Source organism: Ambystoma mexicanum, chromosome 3q, assembly GCF_040938575.1.
Source record: "Ambystoma mexicanum isolate Mex_15411 chromosome 3q, UKY_AmexF1_1, whole genome shotgun sequence".
Lineage (NCBI taxonomy): Eukaryota > Metazoa > Chordata > Amphibia > Caudata > Ambystomatidae > Ambystoma > Ambystoma mexicanum.
Window position 1 is genome coordinate 877245893 of NC_090926.1, and position 25665 is coordinate 877271557.

Sequence of the window (25665 nt, forward strand, 5' to 3'; positions counted from 1 at the left end):
GATAATTGAAACCCTAAATGTGCAACTCGGTTGCGGCCCTGTTGCATATTTCACACTCTCCTCTATCCTAGTATGGGAGATGTAATAGGCTTTGTTTCTATCGATAACATGCCTTGTCTTTGACCCTTACCTACACATATATCTGAAAAGCTGAAATACTGTGCTGCATTGTGGGTAGTGTAATGGTAGATATGGGAGGTGAATCAGCAGTCATCTGCTCATGGGAATGGGGAGCTCGGATGCACCGGCACCATTCGTGAATGGTGCCGGTGCATCTGACATGCTCTGCTCACGGGTGCCAGTCCGCCCGTGACCTGGCAGGCTGAAGGGCACCGCGAGCAGAACTCGTGGTTTGCCGGTATGGTAACAACGGTACCGGCAAGCTTACCGGTACCGTTGTTGCTGTACCGGCAAACTTATAATGAGGCCCAATGAGTCAAAGACCCGGACATTGAAAGACACTCAAGATAAGTTCCAGCTTCAAGTTTATCCCTGAAATCAGAGTACTCGAACCTGCTGGTACCGGCACACAAAGCTGGGTACAAACGTTTATATTCCGTGATCCAAGGGACGACTTCACCAAAGGGAACTCCTGAAGACATTCTAGATACTTACAATCCTGCTATTTTAAATGCTGCACCCAACCATTCACTGGCTAGCCCAGACTCAGCGCGACTGCCAACTTATCATCAGTTCACCCCATTTAATGATATGGTCGGTCCATTCACTCCTGAAGTACGAGCTCCGATTTCTAAACTTTTTTGAAGGCTTCCCAACTGTAGTGCCCGATTCTACTGTTGGTGCATTTCCGCTCAGACAGGAGGAGGTGATACCTTAGTTACTGTACATGCCCCCTGAAGCACTACCAATTTGTTTAATATTGAGAAGAGGTTTCCAAAGATATGAGAAGATCCTGTTAGGTTCCAAGAGGAACTTCAGGTCATAATAGATTGCTATCATACCACATGAGTGGCCTTAAATCGATTATTACGAGCGGTACTGCCCGCTGATACTTTTACGTCGCTGAAAGTGCGCTCCCATTGGCCAGCTGAAGAACTTGCTACTGCCTGAGATTTGAAAATATTTACAGATAGACTGCTGCAAAGTATTCTTGAAATCTGCCCATAAAAGACTGATTGGTCCAAAATTGCGTCTAAGCAAACCCTGTGAACGAATGCTTAAAACTATGTTTTGAACAATACTGTGGGTTTGTTGATACAGTCAGGATAGCACCTCAAGCAATGGTGGCTCAGTTTGTCATGGGGTTTCAACCATTAATAGGATGGGGAGGAAAGACTTCGATAGAAGTTTTGTTGGCTGCACAACACTTTCATGAAAAGGTTGCAAGGCAGAAAGAGACTAATGAACTAAGCTAAGTAGTTAAGGCATTACAGATACAGAATTTGCAACCTTCCAAGTGAAGGGGAGGGTTTGGCCCCACACCACAAAATTATGGCGGAGGACAGGGACGAGGGAGAGGAGCACCTCAATCATATCAACCAGGGTAAAATGCTGAAAGGTTTTACATGAACACGTACAGTGACCAGTGCAATTATTGTAAAGAGTTTGGACATTGGAAAGTTGAGTGTCCACATCGACCCCAGTATGACAGTTGAAACAGACAGCCACCTGCACCTGGTGCCCTGTATGCTGATTGTGTTATTGCTGGTCAAAATATTTCATGTTGTTTGGTACAGGAGCATCATGCTCCACACTAACGGCTTCTGAGTTCCTAGAAATTATGCACTGTGAGTAGATTATTAACTCTCCAAGTATAGGGGGTACATCAATACCCCATCCAGTGTCTACTCCACTCATGGTCACGATAGGTTCCAGTTCTGACCAATATGCATTTCTGTTGAGTCCTTGTTCTCTGGTGAATCTGTTTGAATTAGATTTAATATGCAGGCTAAGTTGCTCTTTCCACTGTACTACTGATGGGATATACCTTGACATCCCGGCTTACAGAGAGCATGAGGTGTTGGCAGCATTACAGGAAATCCAACAGGTTCAGGCAGGGCTTCATGGACCTAAGCATGGAGAGATCGAACAGTTTTAATCAACTTGTGACAATACGCCACTAGGATGTCATACTCTAACAACAAACTGTGGATGTTGGGGAACTGCTTGTTTTGTAGTTCCCATCCTCACAGGGCGACCCCTGAGGATTTCATGTGCAGACAGTTTGTGTTTACGCTGGCGGTTATAACTCATGGCAAACATGGCCTGAGGCCGTGCTTGAGGCCACTTTAATCCTGTCTCTTTACAAACTTTAGACAACCTCAATTTAAGGTCGCCTTTGTGACATTCCACATGTGTGCTTAACTGGTGATGATAAGAACAATGGACCTGCTGAGCTTTTCCTAGGGCTTTACAGACTTCCCTAATGCCCTGATCAGTAAAATGGGTGCCGATCACCCATTTTACTGATCAGGGCATTAGGGTGCCGATCACCCACATGCCTGGGCTCACAGAGAAAAACATAGCTACACCTTTCTTGGCAGTATGCCTTATAATTAATCTCACTGACAGCTGGGTCTGTGCTCATCTGCCTCATGATATGTCATCGACACTTCCTATTGTGCCCATTCCCTTCCAGTGAGGGATATCTGTCTGGATCTTAAGTTAGTTACACAATCCCAGGGTCCAAACCCTTGTGGAGATGTACACCCCCATTGGGGTTTTACCGGTCCTCCGAATGTACCCACTCCAGACCAAGGGCTCAGCAATCTACCTACCCTCCCAGGAAATTGGCCTAGTGTGCTATACCAATCGAAGTCCTTTGGTCATGGGGACTAGCAACTCCAGTGTAGTGACCAATAATGTCATATTTGCCTTTGATCCTAATTTGTATTCTCCCAATTCGGGTACGCTTCATATTCTGGAACATATTTCATTTGCAGAGATAAGGCTTCCCCTGGTTTCCTATTAATAGGGAAGGGGCTGCTATATGGGATATATTTTGCACCATACTTCTGTTTTCCCAGTCCAGCCTCATCCCAGGAGAAGCACCTCTGGGAAGATTTTGTTGCTGATGTAGGATATCCCATTCCAGCCCTCAGGATCAAGATAAACCGACACTGCCTTACTCAATTGTCACGGTTTGTGGAGGACATTGCAAATACCACAACGTCCTCCCTGACCTTATTATCCTGAGAACAATTGTGGCCATTCGAACCATGGTGCTTCAGAATCATATGGCTATTGAATATTGTTCTGGCCTTACAAGGAGGTGTCTGAGCAATCGTTAAACGTGAATGCGGCACTTAGATACCCAGTTAGGCATGTAATTATACTGATATCGTTACTCACATCTGCCACAAAGTTAGCCTCCTTCATAGTAGCCCAGAGGGTTCCTGGACATTCAGGTCTTGCATTATGGGTTTACAAGGACCTCTGGGTACATCATATGTTACTCAAAGTAGTGGTTATAATCCTAAATGTGTGTTTAATGATGTCACAGACTGCCCAAGTACTTTTCTGTCATGCTGCTGAAGAAATAATATGGTATGACATGCCTAGATGTGAAATGTGTTCCCCTAAGGATGAATGCAATGAGACTAGAGTGAAGGTCTCGTAGGAGTGGGGGGGGGAAATCTGGAATTGGAAATGTTATATATACACCCCAAGTACACTGCTGCATCATAATACTGAATAGGCACTGTATCTGGCAATATTTAAGCATTGTTTTCTGCTAGTGCGGAGTGAGGTTCTAGACTTTACTACGCATGTTCTTGCAATGAAGGCTTTTCGCCTAGTGTTTAGTAGGAATGCTCACTTTCATATTCCTCGCTTCTGAGGTGTTTCTCTTTTGGCATATGTTAGCGTTTTCTAAGCGCCCACTTTCTATGGGAAAGCGGCTTTAGTAGACCAAAGTCATTATAATGAAAGCGTGCTCGCTCTTCTTAGACCATGTGTGAATCTTTGAGGAGTATATTCAGCTCGACCAAATATATTGTGGTATGCTGTCCCGCATGATAACACTGTCCTAACATGTAAGAATGCAGCTGGTACCAAAGCCTTACAATAGCAGAACTTTTTTCTATGCATAACATTATTTCAGTATGATTCCTTGCCCAATTTGGACCTCCCATCCCAATGAAATGCATGTGTCCCTTTGGGTATAGGAGAACGGTGCACGGAGGCAGGGGGGATCTAACTTGCGCCGATGTCTTGTGCTGTCATTGGTCTATTTTTGTTGTTTGCTTTTACTAATAAATTGTTCAACAGTCCACCGGAATAATCGGTGGTAATTTTTTCCACGACACAGGATTAGAGTACAGTGAGTCGATTTGCAAAAGTGGAGGGCATACGTACCATGTCTAGTGATCCAAACAATTTGGAAAGCGTCTCCTAAGGCAGCTGGATACTGGCCCATCAGAGATGTGAACAGGTGACATTTGCGGTTCTGTGATTTTGAGAATAAATCCATGCACTTAAATTGCCATCTCCAAAAGATCTCCTGAAGCAGTGAATTATTTACCTCTCATTCGTGGTTGGAGTGAGAGAGGCGACTTAGACTGTCTGCCATCATGTGGAGTTCTGCCGCTAAGTGGAGTAATATGTTATGGTGCATGGACCATTCCCAAATGTGTATTGATAAATAGCAAAGGGGAGGGGACCTGGTTCCCCAAAACATGTTGACAAAACATTGTCGGTCCTTATGAGGACTGAGGGGTTCTGTATTGTGGGCAGGAAAGATTTGAACGCTTTGAAGATCGCTAAAAGCTCCAATATTTTTATGTGTGAATCCCTTTCTTTTGGCGACCACAGAGCATGCGTCTAAAAGTACCCTAAAGCTGCGTCCCAACAAGTGAAAAGGCGAACCTGATGTTATGGTGTGCAGCGGAAGTGGCTCTTGAAAAGGTACCCCTTCATACAGATTTACATTGCCTTTCCACCAGTATAGAGCTAATGCTAAATCTTGAGGTATTAAAATCCTCTTTGACTGCTTGTCTGCCCTCTAGGTTCCATGATGCTACTCGGTGAAGCTGCAGATGCCTCATCCTGAGGGGGGCAAATGGCAGATCCAGAATGAAAGTAGTCATGAGCGCCAGTAGATGTTGGAAACACCAGGCTGAGGTCTTTTGATGACTTAAGAAATGTGAGACTGCCAACTTGATGGCTTGGATCCTCTCTTTGAGGAATACCCTGCATAAGTTTGAGTCCCATCTGCAGCCTATAAACTTGATGTAGTGAGTGGGGATATGCATGATTTTGTATGCAGGACCGAAAGCCCAAGGTCAAATAACAGGTGTAAAAATAAATTGAGTGATGCCATTGCCGGTTAATATGTCTATGCTCTAACCATCCAGTCAGCCAGACATTGATAAATATGAACTCCCTGAGCTCTTAGGTGGGCTGCCAATGGAATCATTACATTTGTAAATACTATAGGAGCCACATTCAGATTAAATGGGTGTACCCGGCACTGAAAATGGTGCCCCTCCTGATAAAATCGGAGGAATTGCTTGTGTGCTGTGTAGATGGGAACATGCAGTTAAACATCTTTCAGATCCACAACACACAACCAATCTCCCTGGTTGAGGGCATTCCGGATTTCAGCTGGTTTGACCATCTTGATTTTTTGTAGGTTAATGGACAGATTCAGAAATGAAAACTCTAAGACTGTTCGGAGTCCCATCTGGTTCTAGTTCAGACAATAAAAGGGCCAGAATATGACCTGCCTCCTCTTTCTAAAGGGCAAGCCTCAATCTTACACTAGGAGATTGAGAATTTGTAGAAAGAGAGCAGCAGAGCCAACTTGAAGAAGAGGGGAAGAAGGAGGGATTGGGTGAATGAACAAAAAATATCCGGTCAATGCAGAAAGTATCCAAGAATCCTTTGAATTGGTACACCAGCCCTGAGGGTATGTGGAAATCCTGCCCCCTACTGGGGAGGAGTGGATCTGGATGCAATTCTCATAGCTGGTTAGATTTGGCAGAGGAGGAGGCTTCTTCCTTCTTTGAGCATGAGGGGTCCTATTGGACTGCCTGATCTTTCTCACATGGTAGCCTCGAAATCCCTCAAAACATTTTCTTTTGAAGTCTGGCAGGGGTTATCTTGAAGAAGGAAAAAACTTCTAAGGCCCTTTCCCAAGATCTGTTAGACAATTGGCCGTCAATGTGGATGCTTTTTTCTTACTCAACTCGTAGTCCTAGGACGTGTGAAATAGATTATTCCCCTCGAAAGAAAGATCCATAATGGTTCCTCGGCATCCTTGTTAAAGTGAGTCGCTGTAGTCCAGACTGTTAAGCGCATAGCAACCCCTAGAGCGATGTGCTGGATGATGTATCTATATTGTGCATTGAGGAATCTTTAAAGTCCTGGGCAATAAGGTTAGAATCATCCAAGCTGAATTTGAATGCTGCCACTCTCTCTGCCAGTAAAGTCTGATATTTCGACCTATAGTTGTTGATTTGCTGCCACTAAAAGGGCATCAATTTTTGCCTGGCAAAGATGAAGTGATGCATTGGCCTATAACTTTTTACCATATGTCCACAGTAACATATCTTCCTTGGAAAGCGTAGTCAGAGCCCCAACAGATGTAGATTTTGATGGTCTAGAAAAGAGCTTTGCTGCTGCAACTAGTAAGAACTGTGGTTGTGGATTTAATGAGAACCTGGGAGCTTCTGATTGTAGTTCTTTAGCACCTCTTCCCAAGACACCAAAGCTCTAAAAAGGACGAAGGGCTCCACCAGCGGGGAGGCCTCTAAATCCAATGATGCACCAAGGAAATGGGAATGGATTTTGTCTGCCTTAGCTTCACAAATAAGAGATTAGCCATTACACGTTAACATGATAAGAGGGAGTTCGTAGGACAACGCAACGACTATCTTACAGAGGACACAGATTGTAATGGGCTCCTGGAACACCAGAGGCTTTGGCCACTTGACTGTACAGAGTGATGTCAATTTGGATATTTTTGATGCCATTTGTTTGCAAGAAACATGGCTAAGGACCAAACCGGTCATGGATGGCTATGAGCTAGCCTTTTCACCGGTGACGAAGGACCCAAAGGGGCGGGCCATGTCAGGTCGTTTTACCGCAATTAGAGTAGGAAGCGGACTACACCTGAGAAAATTTCTCAAAGCAACAGAACTTATGCTTGCCTCTCTAGTCACATGGAAGCTCCCTGAACTTTGTAATGGCAGCTCTCAAGCGGAGGAAATACTTTTGATCAATACATATTGGAATCTGAGACTCGTAACCAACAAGACCTATCTCGGACTCATGGCAGCGCTTATCGACGAGACTCAAGACGTCCACGAGGTCAAGCACATCATCATAAATGGTGATCTCAACGGCATATGTAGTGATACAGATGAGAAGAAGTACATTGTCATAGGCTCGGCCAAACCAAAAGAGAGAGGGCGTCTATGGACCAACTTAATGACACCAGAGACACATAACATGCACTGGCTGTTGGATGGAAATCAGCCAAACGTCCTGACATGGGAGAAGGAAGGATGCGAGGCAAACAGCGACCACATGTATGTCTCACATGACCTCCTGGCCCAAATGGAGTCCTTTACAATTCAGAGAACAAAACATAGTGACCACAATAGTTTGATATCAACTTGGAGAACTGCATGGGAATGTACACGTTACATGAAGTCTAAGATAGAAACATGTGGAGGTAATAGACTAAGACAATAGATCTTTTGACAAAGCAATACGTGGCACAATTTACCGCACAGCCAGCAAAAAATTCAAACAGAGGTGATTACTCGACATTGCTTTCAGTATTGAAAGTGAAAAAGGTGAATTGCTCAAATCCTTTAAAAACAGTTACCCACGAGTATAATCAACAAGTGGTAGACAAAAGAAAGATCATCAGGAAACTCGTACGAACTGCCAAAGCATCACAGTGAAGAATGAAGTTAGAGGAAGCACAGGAGACCGTGAAAAGTTATAAATTATGGCTACGACACAATCGATATCGTCTCTACCAGGAAGACTCAGAGGCAATGTTCTGTGCAATATGTGGGGAAAAACCACAAAACTTCTGGTCTTTAATTAATAATTAAGGGGAGTGCCAGTGGAACAAATGTAACCCTGCAAAACACTGTTGGAGAGCAAAAGTGGATTGACCATTTTACGGCGCTATATAGTAAACCACATGGAACTGCAATTACTAATAATACTCAAACAAAAAGTGTGTGATACTTACCAAATGACCAAGGTTCCATATTAGCAAAAATAAAAAAGTCAACTGCTCGCAGGCCCCCGTCCCCGAGGGAATCACAAACCTTGATCTAAAGAAATATCCGGAACCATGGTCACTGTTCATAAAAGAAGTTTTGGGGAATTGCATATGAACAAACACCATACCACCTTCGTGGAAAAAGGATGTAGTGGTCCCGATATTTAAAAAAGGTGCCAGAGATAACCCCAATCACTACCGTCCTATACTGCTCTTGGACACAATAGGGAAAATCTTTGGCTCCTTGGTATTGGACAAACTGCAAGAATGGATCTCACAATCTGGTAGTGCAGATCCCCTACAAGCAGGCTTTGTTAAAAACCTGGGCACCACCGCAAACATACTGATCTTGAGCACACTGAAGGCTAAGGTCATGGAAGGAAGACCGCAAATCTTTATGGCATTTGTTGACCTGGTTCAGGATTTTGACCAGGTCAACCGTGCCATCTGTGGAGCAAACTGGAAGACCTGACTTGCCCTGCACAGATTTTGGACCTGATAAAGGCTTTCTATTTGGGAACCTCAACGCGTGTTTGCCTGAACAGAGCGGGATATTTATCCAAATCAATATGCACAGAGCACGGAGTAAAACAGGGGTGTCCTCTGGCTCCCACACTTTATAACACCTACATAGCGGACTTCAAGAACTCCGAAAAAAGAGCACGATTTTTTCCACCCACTCTTGGTAACGTGAAATTATCAAGATTACGATATGCGCATTACATTGTTTTAATGGACCAGATGGTCATTGGCCTACAGAAACTACTAAACAACTTGTCAGTCTACCCGAAAGAAAATCATCTCCAGCTGAACAAGGAGAAAACAAAAATAATGTCTTTTGAAAAAAACACCAAAAAATCTGAACATCTGAATTCAAGCATTGACGGGAAGTCCCTAGAAAAGGTGAAAAGCTTCAGATACCTTTGTATTATCCTAAATAACAATCTTCTGGAAACTCCCATGCAAGACTTGCCAAAGTAAAAACACTAACAGCCCAGAAGAAAGCGATCAATAGAAAGTATGGCCGCTTTTCGCTCATCCCGGCCTTAACTTTCTACAAAAAAAAGGTTGTTCCTGGTCTAACCTAAGGCATTGAAGCAATGCCCTATCATCCGGAAGCCCTCTGGCAGAAATTGGAAGGGATGTTTTGACGGAAGGTATTAAACCTACCACAGTCGTTACCAGTGGCGTTAATCAGACGAGAGCTGAGTCTGCAGTCACTAAGAGCTATTGTAGCTCGGAACAAAATAATGCTATACAGAAAGGTAATCGTTCCATTTCCATCACTGATTCTTAAGACCATCAAAAACGAACTAGAAGGTGGAACCTGCAAGATGCTACTGAAATGGGCAACTAAAAACAAACTCCTCCAAGAATGGGCGGGAAGCTCTGAAGAAGAACTAAAAAAGAACCCAACCAAAGGAAAAAAGCGTATCCTAGAGAGCGATTGGATCAGAACGCAGGAGGAAGCGGGATTTTCAAAACTGATAGCACATTCCCCACTAAACACAGTGAAAGTAAACCAAATCAGAGCATATCTGGCTAAATGCCTGGAGAAAAACCTGCGCCAAAACTTTCTTCGGATCCGACTAAATCTGTTGCATACAAACAAAGTCTTGGCTAGAAGATATCAATCTGAAACAAATAAATGTTGTTTCTGCAATTGCCCAGAGGACATTGAAACTATAAGGCACCTTCTGTTGTCATGTACATGGACCAAAGCAGTTTGTTCAATATACTTGGGTCATTTTTTTGAAAACGTGAGCTATTACGACGAAGAGGAATGGTGGAGCAGCTTGATGCGTCGTAAGAAAACCTGTTGGGTTATAGCCCTAGTCGGCTTTTTTGAAACGCTTGGCCTAAATAGACCCATCAAGATTACATTACCTATCTAGGTTTTAACAACACAGGAAATTTGAACGACGTCGCTATAATGATAATGTCGGCTTTGCTCCCCTTGTATGCACAGTTTTATTGACGCCCAGACCGGTTTGGCTGGAAACAGTATGAACAGGGAACAGGACAAGGGTGGAATTCCTTTTTCTTTCTTCACGCTTGTAAAAATTCAGTAAATAAAAAAATAAAAAAGTTGTGGGTACCAGGCCTCAATTTACCTACTCATTGTGGGTGCTCTGTGGCGTTTCCTACAATGTCCTAGCTTCAGCCAAGACGTTGTTTTGGAAAGGGTTTCCTGATTTATCTGACTTATTCAATCAGAGCACACCTACAAGAATCCCTGATTCTGAAGAGGTTTCTTTATGAATTGGTGTGCCTAGGCCATCCAGGATCCCCACATACGACTATGGAAGGCACTTGCGGACAAGGAAGATGCCACTTCCTCCTTATGATTATCATCAGTGTGCTTTTGGGTATCAGTACTCTGTTTAGAAGTTCGATCTGGTGGGGCTGAGCCCAAAGGAACATCAGGTATTGGTGAGGTAGTAATGGAGCCGCAGGCTCTGTTGCGGTCATGATCAGAGTTTTTTCCATTGGCATGACAGATAGATTAGCCATAACGGGTGTCATAGCTGCTGCAGAAGATATGGGAGCTCTAGGCTGAATGGGAGGTACATGGAGAATAGGTGCCGTCTTGTGGAAATATTTCTCTAGTGAGATTTTTTAAATAGCCCACTATCCAATCTGAGTGCATGATTCTTTGAAATGACTCAAAATATCGGTCTTCGGCGGTAGATGCTGAAGCTGGAGTCCACAAGGGAGAGGACAATGGAGTCCATGAAGAGGGTGGAGCCAGGTACCACCTAGCAAGAAGGAAGGCACTGGGTAAGCAGTGGACAAAGTTTTCGCCTCTTTGCTAACCATTGGAGGCAAGAGAATTCAAAGTATTCTAAAGCCTAAAATACCCAGCAAAGATGTCTATGAAATCTCTCCCACAGTGGGAGACAAAGAGACCGAAGTGTCCCTCTGTCAGTCTTGACATCTGGCTACCATTTTGTGGGGGCTATAATGCTGCTCCTTCATTGATGTTGAAAGTACCCAAGAGAGTCTTCTGAGGTTTATCAGCCAAAGCTCACTGATAATTGGAAGGTTGTGAGGTGACTGTGCAGGCCTTATGTGATTTTGGGCCTGAATTGTGTCCTCTATGAAAGATGTTGGGAGTTTTACTCAGTTTGGAGCTCAGTATATCAGACCGTGCAGGGCCCTCCTCGAGGCAGACCCTGCTACAGCCAGTTAAACCCTCTGAGAAAAGTCTGGCAGGTCGTGGACCCTTATGCTTCTGACGCTGAGTCATCACCTCAGGTCTAGCCGCCTTGATACAAGACCTTTCAAGGTCCTCGGTGGAGACACTGGTAATAGCCTGAGTGGCCTCTGTGACAGCTCCTTTATTAGACCCAGGGGGAACCTTGGTGCAAACACTGTCAGAGCCTATATTGCCTCGGAGTGTGCTCCGGTGGAGCTGTGGCCTAGCCACTAAAGGACTTGGGTGCCAGACTTATCTGAGACTATGGGCCTCATTATAAATTTGCTGGTCCGGAAACAAGGGTGCTGGTAAACTCACTGGCACCCTTGTTTACGGATCGGCAAACTACGTGTCTGCCTGCCGTGGCTGCTGTGCCTGACAGGTCTGAACCTGCCGGGCGCAGCGGCCACAGTAGGCAGACCGTTTAATGTTTAACGTGCTCTAGAGACGACCTGTGGAAGACTTCCTTCCAACAAACCAGTCTTCAACAAAGCACTTGAGGGGAAAATGGGTGACATGAGAAAGACGATTCACCTGTGCCCGGGGCCCAAGGACTCCAAACAAAGTCTGTGGGACTGTGCCACCCCTTAGTGCCTGACTCAGGAGGAACAAGCCCATTGATAATGAGAAAGGGACTGGGGGGTGTTGCTGGTGGGAAGGGTCAGCATGGCTAACCACACTTACTCTGCCAGGCCTTACGCACAAAAAATATTCTTTTAAAGGAGAACTACCCTTATTGTGCTGTGCAAAAAAGAGCTCTGGTTCCATCCCCCTTGGACAGACGGACACACATATACATATTGAGGAAACGTAGGAGTAAGGAAAGGTTGCTTTGTACAGTCGGGGCTCTGAGAGAGTAATACACCGAGTGGGTGTGTGGTATTAATGCTTTGCTAGATTTGTTGCCTCTTAAAAATGGTTCCCTGTTAATGGCCTGACAATGATTTCAGTACTTGGAATACTGAACACAGAAAACATGACAATCGCCATTTTACATTTTAAACCAGTTCTACTGCTCCAGCCTCCCAATGGGATTTCCCCTGTACTCCTTTGCCCCTCACAACAAGGCATTGCATTTTGCTACCCATACCTTCTATCTTCCACAATCCTAACCTCCCACAAACCTACTCCAACCACAGGCCAACACACAGGGTAGCTATCCATACAAAATTACTCTCTATGAAAATTCCTTCTTATGGTTTTTATGTCCACCCGTGGGCTAGCTGTTCCCAATCTGGCTGCATCTATCTCACAATATTCACCATCTCCTGTACGACAAGTACTGGAGAGGGTGAATATTGCCAAGCTCTTTACAATCTAACCTCAACCCATCATCCACTTTCACTCCTTCTTGCTAATGGCTCTTTATCACAGGAACTCCATACCGCTGAATCCAAGACAGTCCAAAAATGACTGTCTTCAGGATGAACCACAAGAACAACCTTTTCTCCCTGAGGGGAACAAAAGAGCCTTAGTATTGCAAGCTCTTCAATTCTATGGCAAGACGGAGGCGAACATTATGCTTTACTTACTTTATTACTGCTCCTACAGCAATTCAACTTAAACATTTGTTTCACTTCTTTCTAAAACTTGATAACACTTTTTTGTTTCCTTCGAGATCTTCTGGAAGTCTAATAACAAACATAGGGGTAGCATCGTTTTGAAACTCAAGCAAATGTCTCTGAACTACAAATGCCCATAATCCTTTGTGTTCAGGTAGTCCTCTTCAGATCACCTAGTCCAATCAGGGCTAACCCATATCTATAGGAGGGACCCTTGCTGACCCCAACTCCTCTTTCTTTGTTGCTACTCCAATGTTAAGTACCTTTTCTCAATATCTGGCTTGATTTCCGAAAATCTTACGTAGCTATGCGTGACTGCACTCGCATTGATGTACACATATAAATATATTGCATTAAGTTAAGCGCATGTTTTGTACTGCGTTCTTGACAATAAAGTGTTAGTTCAAACACCATTACCTCACGCATTGGTGAGGGCCATTTATTGAAGCGCTTTTGCTTCATTGCGCCGGTCGGTTACATTCTGCGTCTTCCTGCGGTGGCAGCTTCATTAGGAATAGAGGTCATTCTCTTTCAGAAGCCGGGGCCGGAGCCGTGAGCGAACCCGCTCTCTCGAGGCTCCCAGCCCCGCCTCCTCTAGCGTATACCCATTGAGCGGTCCTCCCGCCGGGCCTTTAGGACCCAGCAGGATCGCGGAAGCGAGCAATCTCGCCCCAGCAGCCACTGCGCGCACCGAGCTGTTACTTCACAAATCCAAGTCAATGAAGGGTGCGGCGCAAGCAGAGTGTTTGGTCTGAATTAGCATTAGAAAACAAATTAAGAATAACATTTTAAAAAAGGAAATTTGGATTGTGTGTTGTGTGAGCAATATATTTGAAAGTACCCAGGTGGGCTAAAGTTGCTGAGGTTTCAGAGCACCAATTATACTATGGCACGATAGGGTGAGCCCAGAGGATCGAGATCCACATCTCCGGAGTGGAGCTCAAAAGAATGGGCAGAAGAGCCCATAGAGGAGGACCAAGATCTCTCCCTAAGTTTTAAAAGAGTCCTGGGAGACTCTTTAACACAGGCTGTTTCTGAGGGGGTCCTGCCTCTAAATCAAAGATTGGACCATCTAGAGGCCATACTGAATAAGCAAAAGGCTGAGCAGGAGAAGTCCAAGAAAAGGAGGGCATTCAGCCCCGGCGAGGGAACCTCACCGCAACACCCTGATTCTGGGGTTGAAAATAAGGGCAGTATAAAGGCTCGGAAGAGTAAGAACTCTATGATGCCCCTGAGCCAGCCAGAAGGGGTAGTCTTGATACCTCAAGAGCCAGTTGACCCAGTAAGCAGGTTGAAAGAGGCCTTTATGAGAAGGGCAACCGTGCCAGGCTCTCGACCCCCTGCCCCAGTGGTGTACAATACAGGGGAGGAAGAGAATACCGGATACACACCAGGGGAAGAGAGCGGGAGGAAGAGGTACCCCCTCATCAACCCGAGATGACAGAGCAACTGCCGGACGATGAAGCCCTCAGTGATATGTTCGATCCGGAAGCGATCAGACATCCTAAATCCACAGACTGGGTGGCATCACCCAGAGTAGCCCAATAGATGACACACCACATTAGGAAGCCTCTCGGCAGAGAAATAACATATAAAATGAGGCCAGAATGCCTCAGGCCTTAGCTACCAGGCAAAGTAACGGACACCCCAGACCTCGACCCAAAGATGGTCACGTTTGTCACAAAACTTTCCAAAAATGTGAGGAAAGGGGTGGACAGGGCTGTAACGCTCACCTGATTCCCGTAGAGGCGCCGGTCTTGACTGGGCGTATACCGTATCTTCAAAGGCGATGTGTAACACACGGCTGGCTCTTTGGGCTGGACCTCTGTGCACTGTATGTCTGACTCGAAGGGTAAGATGTCTTAGGTAAGTGAACGCCGTGCTCTCCATCTGCCTCGGGGCAGGGTGCTGTAACCAGTTTCTTCACTGGATAAGGGGAGCAGGCCTCTTGACTTCAGAGGACTGCTGTCCGTCGTTTACTGCACGAACGGTAAGTTTCGAGTAATTCTAATGTCTTTAAAAGTCTTTAGTAATGATGTCTCTTGTTTTGCAGGGTTCCGGCGATGGCGGATGACGGGCTGAAGTGAGTTGAAGATGGAGCCCGTGTGATGAATAGAAGCGCCTGGAAGCACGTAAGTAAGCGCTTGTTGCCTGCTTCACGATGCGCTCTAACTGTCTTTTTATTTTGCAGGTACAAGTTCGGAGCGGCTGCAGGGTGCCGGAATACCCACTGGGTTAGATGTGGAAAGGAGTAATGGCACGTGAGTATTAAAGTTCCCCAATGTCTTTAAACGCACCTTGTTTTGTCTTTCAGATGCGCGATGCAGTGCCGAAGGCCTCTGGAGCGTGCGAAGAGTTGGTAAGCTTTTGTCTTTCAGATGCCGGAATGCAGAGCGAGGCGTTGGTGACAGCCGATGGACCAGGTAAGTGAAGCGCTGTCACTGAAGACCGTAATGCTAACCTGTTCTTTCTTGTCTTTATAGGTGTTGCTGAAGACTGGATTCAGGATGGTAAGCCTTTTTCCTTAGGCCCAGGATCAGATGCAGAAGACACGATGAGCGTTCTGCTGCAGAGGATGCAGAATAACGCAAAGCAAGATTCATCCATCGGGTGTGGTTTAAATAGCCTCCTGTAGTGCTTAGGTGTCTCCTTCCATAGCCACGCCTAGGTAAGAAAAGAGTTCCTGCTTTCCAGAAGAGTTCCAGTGTTCTGAACCTAGGGAGTGGCTCCTGCCCCACCCAACAGGAAAAGTAGTTCCAAACAGAAGAGAATCAGAGGCTCAACTGGCAGGCAAGTAAGCAGCATGGTCTGCTGCAGGTAAGTCCACCCAAGCATTATGAGCCCGGCGCTTCCAGCGCTGGGACTGGGCATATTTATGAGCCTGGTGCCACTGGCGCCAGGACTGGGTCCAAAAGGTCCCAATTGGGACTGGTTGGCACTCGGAACCTGGGTTATGGATCTGCTTCCAAGGGAGTTGGGAAAACCCTGACCTTTTGGAAGCAGAGATCATGACAAGGGCATGATCGCCTCCTTGTCTTTAATAGAATCAAGACTGCCTGAGCTGTAAACCTGGACAATCTTCATTATCAGCACTTGCCACCACTGCTATACTGCACGTCTGTCTGTATAAATTAGATACAGCGTTTCTACTGTAATTACTGAGAATGTATTTAAACTTGGGCACTATTCCTTTTCAGAAAATACATGTAAAATGATGTACTGCAACAAGACTAGATGTCCTATAGCAAATACACAGTGTAATATAGCTGTTCAGCTACCTCAAAGTAACTGTACACCATTGCTTTCTCTTAGTGAGAACTTTCTGTATTAAACAAAGACAGAAATGCTCCCTATTGCACAAAAGAAAAGTTCCAAAAAACAAACGTCCACCTTGGGATCATGGGTTTCTTTTTTTCCCGGGTTAACACTTGTTTCTGCACCATCCTCCTTAATTTATATTTGAGTTCAGCTGAAGGGATTCATGCACCTTGTGTCTGTTCTGTGCTCGTACTGGGTTTATATTGGTTCCCACACGCTTGTCTCTTCCTAGACTTGTTCCAATCTCTGCCACCTCTTGGCCCCTTTCGCATCTGTTGTAGATTGAGTTCAGTTCTGCTACCAGTTGTTATTACAAGAGAAATGTATACCATATACTCATATAGCACCAATGGGGTATGAGCACCAGTGGGGTATGAGCTTCCCCATCTCCCCATCTTCCCAGGTAAGTTGAAAAGGGCCTCCCTCTCCCAGGGTTGGGCCTGGTGTCTAACCTCTGTCACCTCACTACTCAAGGTCTGGCCCTGACCCTCCTCGGCACCATGCATCTGTGTGCCCGCACAAACCATCACGTTCTGACTATCTCTGACCTCATGATATTCACCTATTCCTCATTGTCCTCTATGTCCAAGACCTGCTTCTGCCATTCTCAAACATTTTCCTTAGCTTCTGCTACAATCTCCTTCTAAGGGTTCCCAACCTCGTCCTCATTCTGATGTTCTCTAATCTCCTCCTTCATCTGTATCTGTCCTACAACTTTCTTCTGATGTTCTCAAACCTGCTCCTTACTCTCTTGGTTTACTTTCTTCTTCCTCTCTAAGTTGCAACGTCCTCTCAAAGCTCCTGTCACCAACTCCTTCAAACAATCAACAACTTGCTCCAACTGCCTGCAACACTCTTCAAAAACCTACCCCACCTGTCTGAGCATCTGCACTTTTGTAAACCCTCAGCTGGGGGTGGGCTTGTTGCGAGGTTTTGCACCTGTCTTGGCAGATGGGAGAGGGGCCATGATTGGCCAATCGAAATGTGCCCATCTATGATTAATGAGGGTCTCTTAGCTGGGACCAAGCATATAAAGGGGATCTTACTTTTCCCCTGAGAATTGTCTCTGTCATTGTTGGTACTCTGGTGGGTTATTTTTGTGTTCATGAAATGGTTTGATATGGGTAAGGTGAGGAAAAGCAACTTTCTAGCTGCGTCTTCACTTTCTCCAGAGTGCTGCAAACTGTTACAGGCGTCTGTGCAGCCTCTATTAGACAAGATGCACAGAATATTGTAAGCTACTCTAGATGTCTGAGAAGCTTTGGTTTGAGCTATTGGGGAAAAAGTGAATCATACTCTACATTCTTTGCGCGACCCTCCAACCTTTGCTACTGTAAAGTCATAATGTCACATATGAGTTGAGGACTTTGAGTAATGAATGATCTTTATTAGGAGGTTACAGGTCAGTAAGTATTACAGGTTGCATTCATTTCTAACAACCCTATTAATGGGATAGTATCCCTGCCTGGTTCCATGTGGCAGTTCACAACCCCATGATCGAGACTAGGTAGATTTGCAAACAGATGCAAACGGATACTGCCACATACATGCAAACATACACTGATACTCTCAAATGCAAAGACGATGAAAAAACAAGACACCAACACAGTAAGCCATGCCCAGACACCCACATACACATTCTCACTTACACAGAGGAAGCAGAAATGCTGATATTCCCAAACACATAGGTAGACACAAAACACACATAAATCTCACAAATAATGCAAACAGCAGTAGACAGATATCCACTCTTACCCACAACAAAGACAGTCTTGCATAATGTGACAAAGTCACAGTACAAACATCACACTCAGGCCGCGGTCCACCTGAGACTAAGACTGAGAGGACCAGTACTAAACTACTCCCAAATCCTCTTAGACATCAACTAATCAGAAACTACCGTATCCCAGTATTGAAGACCACATCTCCCAACATGCATAAGGTTTAGAGATCCAAAACCTGGAGCGCATAACGGTGTATCTTTCGGGTATTCAGGGAAAAGTACGCTACCAGGATACAATAACACATCCAGAGAGATCCCTTAGTCAGCAGGTGCGGAAGCTCAAAGTGAAAACTTAATTTATACCACCTCCCACCAGAAGTGCATGTGAAGCAGAATGGTTTTCAATCTCCCTTGCAGCTGCAGCATTTAAACAGAGAAATAATTCTTCCCCCTCCTCGAAGGATAAATGATTTTTTCACGGGTGCCTTTTAAAGACATACTTCCTCTGGCATGGAATAGGAACATATTTATCCAATCAATTCAAAGGTTTGCCGCAGTCAATGGGAGAACAGGGAGCATGTTATAACAGAGGTTAAGAAACACAGGGAATTGGGCCTTATCATAAATTGGGCAGTAAAAATGCAGCAGTAACACTGTTACTGCTGCATTACCGCACCGCCCAACTAAGAGGTTGACAGTGAGGTGGAGAAAAAACCTCCCGAAAATTTGGTAATATCACCGAAACCCCATGGACACTAACACCGCCAAACCACCACTTTTAATCTGACGGTAATGCCGCTGGACCAAGTGGTGCTAGCGGTAATTCCATTTGGTGGTATCTCAGCAGATTTACCAGTGAGATACCACCAAACTTGTAATGAGGCCCAATATCTTTTGGGTTGGGAGTTGGGGGCAGTAGTTAGCTGAGGAAGCCGGAAAGCACAAGAACAGGGGAGACCTTTGTTCCCGGGTGAGGGGTGTGCTGCAGTGAGGGGGAGGAGGAGTGCCCTGAACCTCAGAAGCAGGGTTTGCTCTAGTGACACTTTCACTACTGGGAATACTAAAGCACAGAACACATGACAGTCCCCATTTTACATTTAAATCCAGCAAATCCTTCATCACCAGTCTGGTCCTCAGGAGGCTCCTCATGGGATGTCCTCTTTACTCCTTTGCACCTCTCAACAAAGTATGGAAGTTTACTACCCATACCTTCTACAATCTCCCTAAAAGAGCATCCCCTGAACACTAGAAGATGGGGCTGCACCAATGAGGGGGGAGAAGCACCATGATCCACAGAAGAGCAGTTTGCTAAGGTGGGGAGAGAAGAGCCCCCTGGACCTTCAAATGTGGGGACTTCTCCAGTGAGGGAGAGAGGAGCCCCCGTAACCTCAAAAGAAGGGTGTGGTCCAGAAAGACAGATAAGAACCCCCTTGAACCACTGAAGAAGGATATGCTCTAGTGAGAAGGGGAGAGACCCTTGACACCAAAAGAAAGAGAAGGGAGGGGGTGAGAAGTAGAGTGAGAGGGAGTGACTGTCGCAAGTATGAGGGGCAGTGCTACAGTGAAGAGAGACTGAGTAGGGCGCTATATCTCTGGGTGTGGACTAGTGAGCAGGGCACTATACCCCTGGGTGAGTACGCACTATATCCTAGGTGTGGACTAGTGAGCAGGGCAATATATATGTGGGTGCAGACTAGTTTGCATTGAACTATGTCCCTGAGTAAAAGAACGAGAGACAAAGTGAAGGGGAGGACTTTTTGGATCACTTGGCAAAGGAAGTAAGCCCAAAGACCAAGAGCGGAGAGAGGCATTGTGGTCCCAGAAGAAGTGATAAAGACTGAATGATGGAGCGAATTCAACAGGAGACCTTCCTGTCCTTCGTTTACATTCCTGAGTTCAAGGACTACGTTTCTCAATAATGTTTATGTTACAGCCACCCTGACACATTTCCATGTAATAGTCTAATATTTTACTTTTGATTAATAAAACTCTTTAAACTAATTCTGGTGTCAATAGTTGTGTGTTTCCATGGCCACGTGACCATTGTGACAAATCTGAGGAGGCTGCCGTTCTCCCATTGGGTCAGGGCGGGGCGCCCACAGTACAATAGTGAGGGGGGGATCCCCCTTTGGGATTGGGGATGCCCATTCTCAGGGAACACAGTATTCCCCCGCCTTAATACATCAAACCCCATCTAAAATAAATAATCCTTCTCCCCCTCTCTAGGTAGAGCAAATGTGCCCTGTTGGAAGCTCAGACACTTTAATATGCTTGACAGACCTAAAATACAAGAGAATACTAAGTATCTTGTATCTGAGTTGAAAGTGAGTACTGTGAAGAAGATCATTGAGAGTCTGTGGATCACTCGAGAGAAGCAAAGTGAGCAGTCTAACTTCTCATGAGATGTCATTTGCCTGAACGAATACAACAAGCCAGCACAGGAGTTCAAAAGGAACTCAGCTGGGAGACAGAAAGAGAACGGTCCACCGAGGAGGAACTGTGGGACCCGTGCACCGGGAGGGCATAGAGAAGCCAAAGGGGTAGAAGCCGCAAAACGAGGAGAAGGAGAACCCGTATGCGGATCAAGCTGGGAGGACTGTTCGGACTGCTACTGGTAGGTACCTAAGGACACCCCAGGCTCTGGGGAACCGCTTTCAAAGCAGGATGTGCAGCCGGGCAGAAAGACACCTGCGGAACCGCTGCAGACCCCACCATTCATCCAAAAGCTGCCTAGAGCCTTGAGGAATAATGCAATGGCTGCAGAAACACTGTTACCTATCAAGAAGCAGAAAACAGGTATGCAGGTTTTCCAGAAGGCATTGGAGGTCAGGGGTAGTATAAAAATATTGGAGAAGGAGGGTCTTGAACCCTTCGAGGGGAATTGCGAGTCTGGGACCCGCACCCATACGGAAACAAAAGTATAAGAGAGCCGCGGACACTGAGAAACCCCACGAGAAAGAATCATATGTTTGGCAGGAAAGTGAACAAAACAGATGTGATAAACAACACATGAGCTCAAAGAGGATATTAGCTTGGCAGGAGAGTGAACCAAGCTATATTGCAAGTCTGGAACCCGCACTCATGCGAAAGGCAAAGTGCCTGATATAAGTAAGAATAAGAAGATCTGGGACCCACGTGAAAGAGAGACAGTCCACGAGAGGATGCTAACTTGGCAGGAAGGTGAACCGAGCTATATTGCGAGACTGGGACCCACACCCACATGAGCCATGAGACGCTATTAGTTTGTCAGGAGAGCGAACCAAGCTATATTGCGAGTCTGAGACCCGCACCCATGTGATAGATTGAAAGGGTCAAGGACCCTGCAATTGATAAAAAGGAATCCTACATTTTATAACAAACTGTGTCAAGTTGTCTAGATGATGAATTGTGAAGCTACCAACACATCCCTGTGAATCGTTCAGAGCCATTTGACTAAGAGGATAAAAGGGTCTCACAAACCCAAAAGGAACGAAACTGAGAAGAAGTCTAGGGGAAAGGAGCACAACCCTGGCATGGGAATCTTACATTTATGAACATTGTTTATTTCATCACTTTTTATCACCAGAGAGACTGGGGACTTTTCTGTTGATTGAAATCACAAAGAACACGTGTTACTTTAAGATGAGGTCATCCTTACACAGTTGTTTTAGGATATTAGTGTTAGGGGCACAAGCAGGTTTTTGGACGCAACAGTGACTGCCTTTTTATTTTTGGACTTCCTGATGATTTCGCTAGTTTTCTTTCAGTCAGGGAAACCCCTATCAGCGTTGGGGACAGAGAGGCACTTTTCAACCCTTTATTATTTAATAAAAGTGAATACCCAGAAACATGCCACCATTGTATCCGAGCCTCACTTCTGCACCCTTATACCCTCACTTCTGCACCCTTCTACAACATATCCAGGCAACACAACTAACAAACTACTCTCACAGCCAGACACATATAGTCTAAAACATACAGAAGCACTCACAGATTTCAAGTTGTCCTATTTCATAATTTCAGGTGGATGTCGCTTGCACCGTCTTGTTTTTCTGTGCAGCCTGATATTTGTGTATTGGCTAACCATAACATCAATACTGGCCTACAAGTATCGAAATTTAAAGAAGAAACACCACTGGAAAAACATATTACACCTGCCACAGGGCAGCTTCAAATGCATAGATGGAGTGAACATAAAGGAGATTCCATTATCTTAATATTAACCCTGTTTTTTCCCTAATATGGCATGGACACTCCACTCAAGGTTCCAGCCAAGCAACACTGCACAGCGTTTGCTAGCACAATTTTTCAGTTCAATAACTCTGCAAAGGCCAGCGGCGATTTCAACATGTGGATGGAAATCAGTAACAAGTACTTAACTCACTGAACTCTGTTAACTCCTTACTGTCCCTTTCTAATCTCATGGATGTTCACCAATGATATGCATAATGTTCCCGCCACATCTACCTAATCTGACATAATAGTTTCCCTGATGTTCACACCATATTGTGTAGCAATTTGAACACCCAGATCTGCAGCTCTGAGCCCTATTTCTGACGGAAAACCCTTACTGTAGTTATGTAAGGTGGGCATTTGAAGAAATATACTTTGGTTTGTTTCGTTTGAATGTGCTTGCTGATGGCGATAATGGATAGCTCTGAGAAGGCTGCAAGGTGATTAAAGGGAAAAACATGGAAATGAAAGAGAGACCTGTATGTAGTGACAACTCCACAAGACTACATGTCACTGGATATACTCTGACTAGTGGTAGGGGGATGCATTTCCCAAATGTCACTAATGTCCCTGCAACGTTTGATGTTTTTCTCACAGATATTTTCCAAATTGCCCAAAAAATCTCACCAAATTGTCCTGGCAGTCCCTCCAGATCTCATTGATTTACCCAGCAGTGGTCTAGTCAGGAATTCATGTCGGGCTGGGCCTGCACAATATACAGGTGAGCCTAGGTTAAGGGTCCCCGCAACTTAACACAATATATATGGGATAAAGTACCCCTACTGAACGCTACAAGGATACTGAAAGTCACTGAGGAGTTTAAAATCGAGGGTCCAGGTCGAAGGCTGAGTTCCTTTGTAAGGTCATAGATCTCCGAGGTGGCTTGCAATATCCTTTTTACATACGGTAGCGGGTATTAGGTTGCTTATAATACATGGTCACATGCTTTCATCCCCTTTAATGCCTGGCCTCTTGCTTAATCTAAAGTGAGACATCTTCCATTTGCTGACCCACAAAATCACTGTAGAATATGTTTGATTTTTAAAAAGCTAATATGCAGTTTGGATTATGTTCATAAAAATAGTTTAAACATTTTAATACAATGAATTGAAAAAACGTTTTCATTTTGTACTTTAAGATAATTAATAACATGCAGCTTCTTGCTCACATGTCCACAAATTCAACATTTTACCATAAAGAATTGACAATTATTCACTGTAAACTGTCACAGAATTTGAAAATCTTGTAAAAGACGGCTTTATAACAACTGCTGTAGTGACAGCTAGAATTCTGACCTTTGCTGGCCCAAGCAACAGGCAATGTGACATCACAACTGGAGTGTAATAACTGATCACGGACCAACTGTGATGTAATTTTCTTAATACAGGTCAGTTGTGATGTCACAACCAGCCTGTAATAAGAACATTGTTTCCAGGCTTTTATACGGATGTTGCAGGCTGCCATGTATTATGTCATGACTAATGAGAGCATTTCGCTCTAGATGCACCCGCAGACCAGGCCACAGTTTTAACTCTTATTTATTGCAAACTTTTAACTGCTTAAAAGACGTGATTATACCACACCGACTTCCACTGCACCACAATACAAAGTGATGTGAGCCCAAACAAATCCTCAGATGTACAGATGTACTCTTCAAAATTGAACTGTGTACTAGGCAAACATAAATTGTGAGTTTTGCAATCACACTGCGCAATGACACTGATTAAGACCAAAATGGTATAATGATTTTTAATGAAAGCTGAAGTAGGCTGACACGTGAGGCTGTACATGCAAAATAATGTAGTACAAAGCATTTGAACAATATCCATATGTAAAACCCAAGGTAACAGGGCAACCAAAGAGAAAGGCCACAAAACAATTATTTTGGTCATTCATGGCACGGCATTGTACATTTCAGTTCATGGTGCTAAAGCAAAAAATTATTATAAACAATTTGGAAATGAAAAAAACATCCATGTGTAATATGATTACAAAGAAATCCATACCATTTGTGTGTTCGGAATTCATCAGGTCAAATAGGGAGAGAGAAGCGGAAAATAAACAAGGTTTGTTAGCTTAGGGGTTCTTGGTGGGCCATACAAGCTGGAGGGACTAGAAATAAATTGAAATCTTTTACCTGTAGTCAGGTTTGATTCAATTGAGGACTGTAATTAAATAAACAAACTAATTTGATTAACGCAATTCCATTTGTGGAACATCACCGAATAAAGGATGCTATTGCTGCAATGCAAGCGAGAAAGTTTTGGCTTTCCACTTACCCAGATTTTGGTAAGTGATTAGTTATCGATTTCTCTCGGGCTCCACTGCGAATTTAATTTAATAGGCGTGTTAGGCATGTGTTCCATTGCATATATAGAGCAATTGAACATAAATTATACATTGGCAAGTGCCACACCGGTACCTGTCACTTGCAGTTGCAACAACATATAAAGTAGCGTTTCCGCGTTACAGCTTTGAAGAATAGGAAGGTTCCGAAAGCGATCGTATGTCGTGAGCCCAGCGGTGAGGTGAAGGGAGGGGGGAAGGGAGGGAGGAAGGGAGGGAGGAAGGGAGGGAGGAAGGGAGGGAGGAAGGGAAAAACACAAACAGACAGCGCAATTAGTAAAGGCTGCGTGTCTGTCGAGTTAATTAAGACGCGCGTAGACCCTCGCGGCTTCTAGGGGTCTACGCGCAAGTATGAGCCTTACCAGCGTCTCCGCTGCAGTTCGAACTAGAGCCTGCCGGCTTTCTCGCGCGCTGCCAAGGATATTGGCAGACACGTCTGTGCATCAGCATGCGCGGCTGCGCTTGCGGAATTATGCGTCCGCCATTTTAGGTGTGTATACACGGCAGAAAAGTCAGTGCAATTGCAAGGTTAATTAAATTCCAAGGAAACCGCCTCGTATTGAAAGATGGGAGGTATTTTGGAAGAGGTAAATTTAAGCAAATAATTACAATAAAAAATAATAAAATATGATCTCAAAAAACACCAACCGTCTCCATTGATTAAGACTAACAGAAGTATGCAGTAGGATATATGCTCATATACATTTATGTCACTTATATCCGCGTGTCTTCGAGAAAAAGATGGGGTTGGTCCAGCATGTGGAGTAAGGTGATTTTTGTGTAAGTCAATGAGAAAGAGAGGGCATGGTTGTCCTGCAGAGCCTGCCCTTCTTAACCCACCTCGTATGGGCACCCTCGGGTAACAAGGGTTATTACAGATTGAATCTGTGAGTGGTTATGTTGTATGGCAAACGAAGAACCCCAAGCGTAAGGAGAGGGGAAATTGAAACCAGGAAAGATCAGTTTGGAAAAAACATTTATACATTGGTCATTGCACATAATAAGACTCGGTAAAGAAAAAAAACAGTTTCAGTTTCGTTTCTGAACTGTCTTTCTACGATTAACCAATCACTGGTCTCTGGTTCATACTGCCCTCAGC

At 44.7% G+C, this 25665-nt stretch overlaps 1 protein-coding gene across 4 annotated transcripts in view; it reads right to left on the bottom strand.

Annotated features, from left to right (window-relative positions):
• PECAM1 (platelet and endothelial cell adhesion molecule 1) overlaps positions 1-25665 on the bottom strand; it is a 1005718-nt gene that overhangs the window by 469750 nt on the left and 510303 nt on the right. The gene's annotated exons all lie outside the window — the stretch shown is intronic.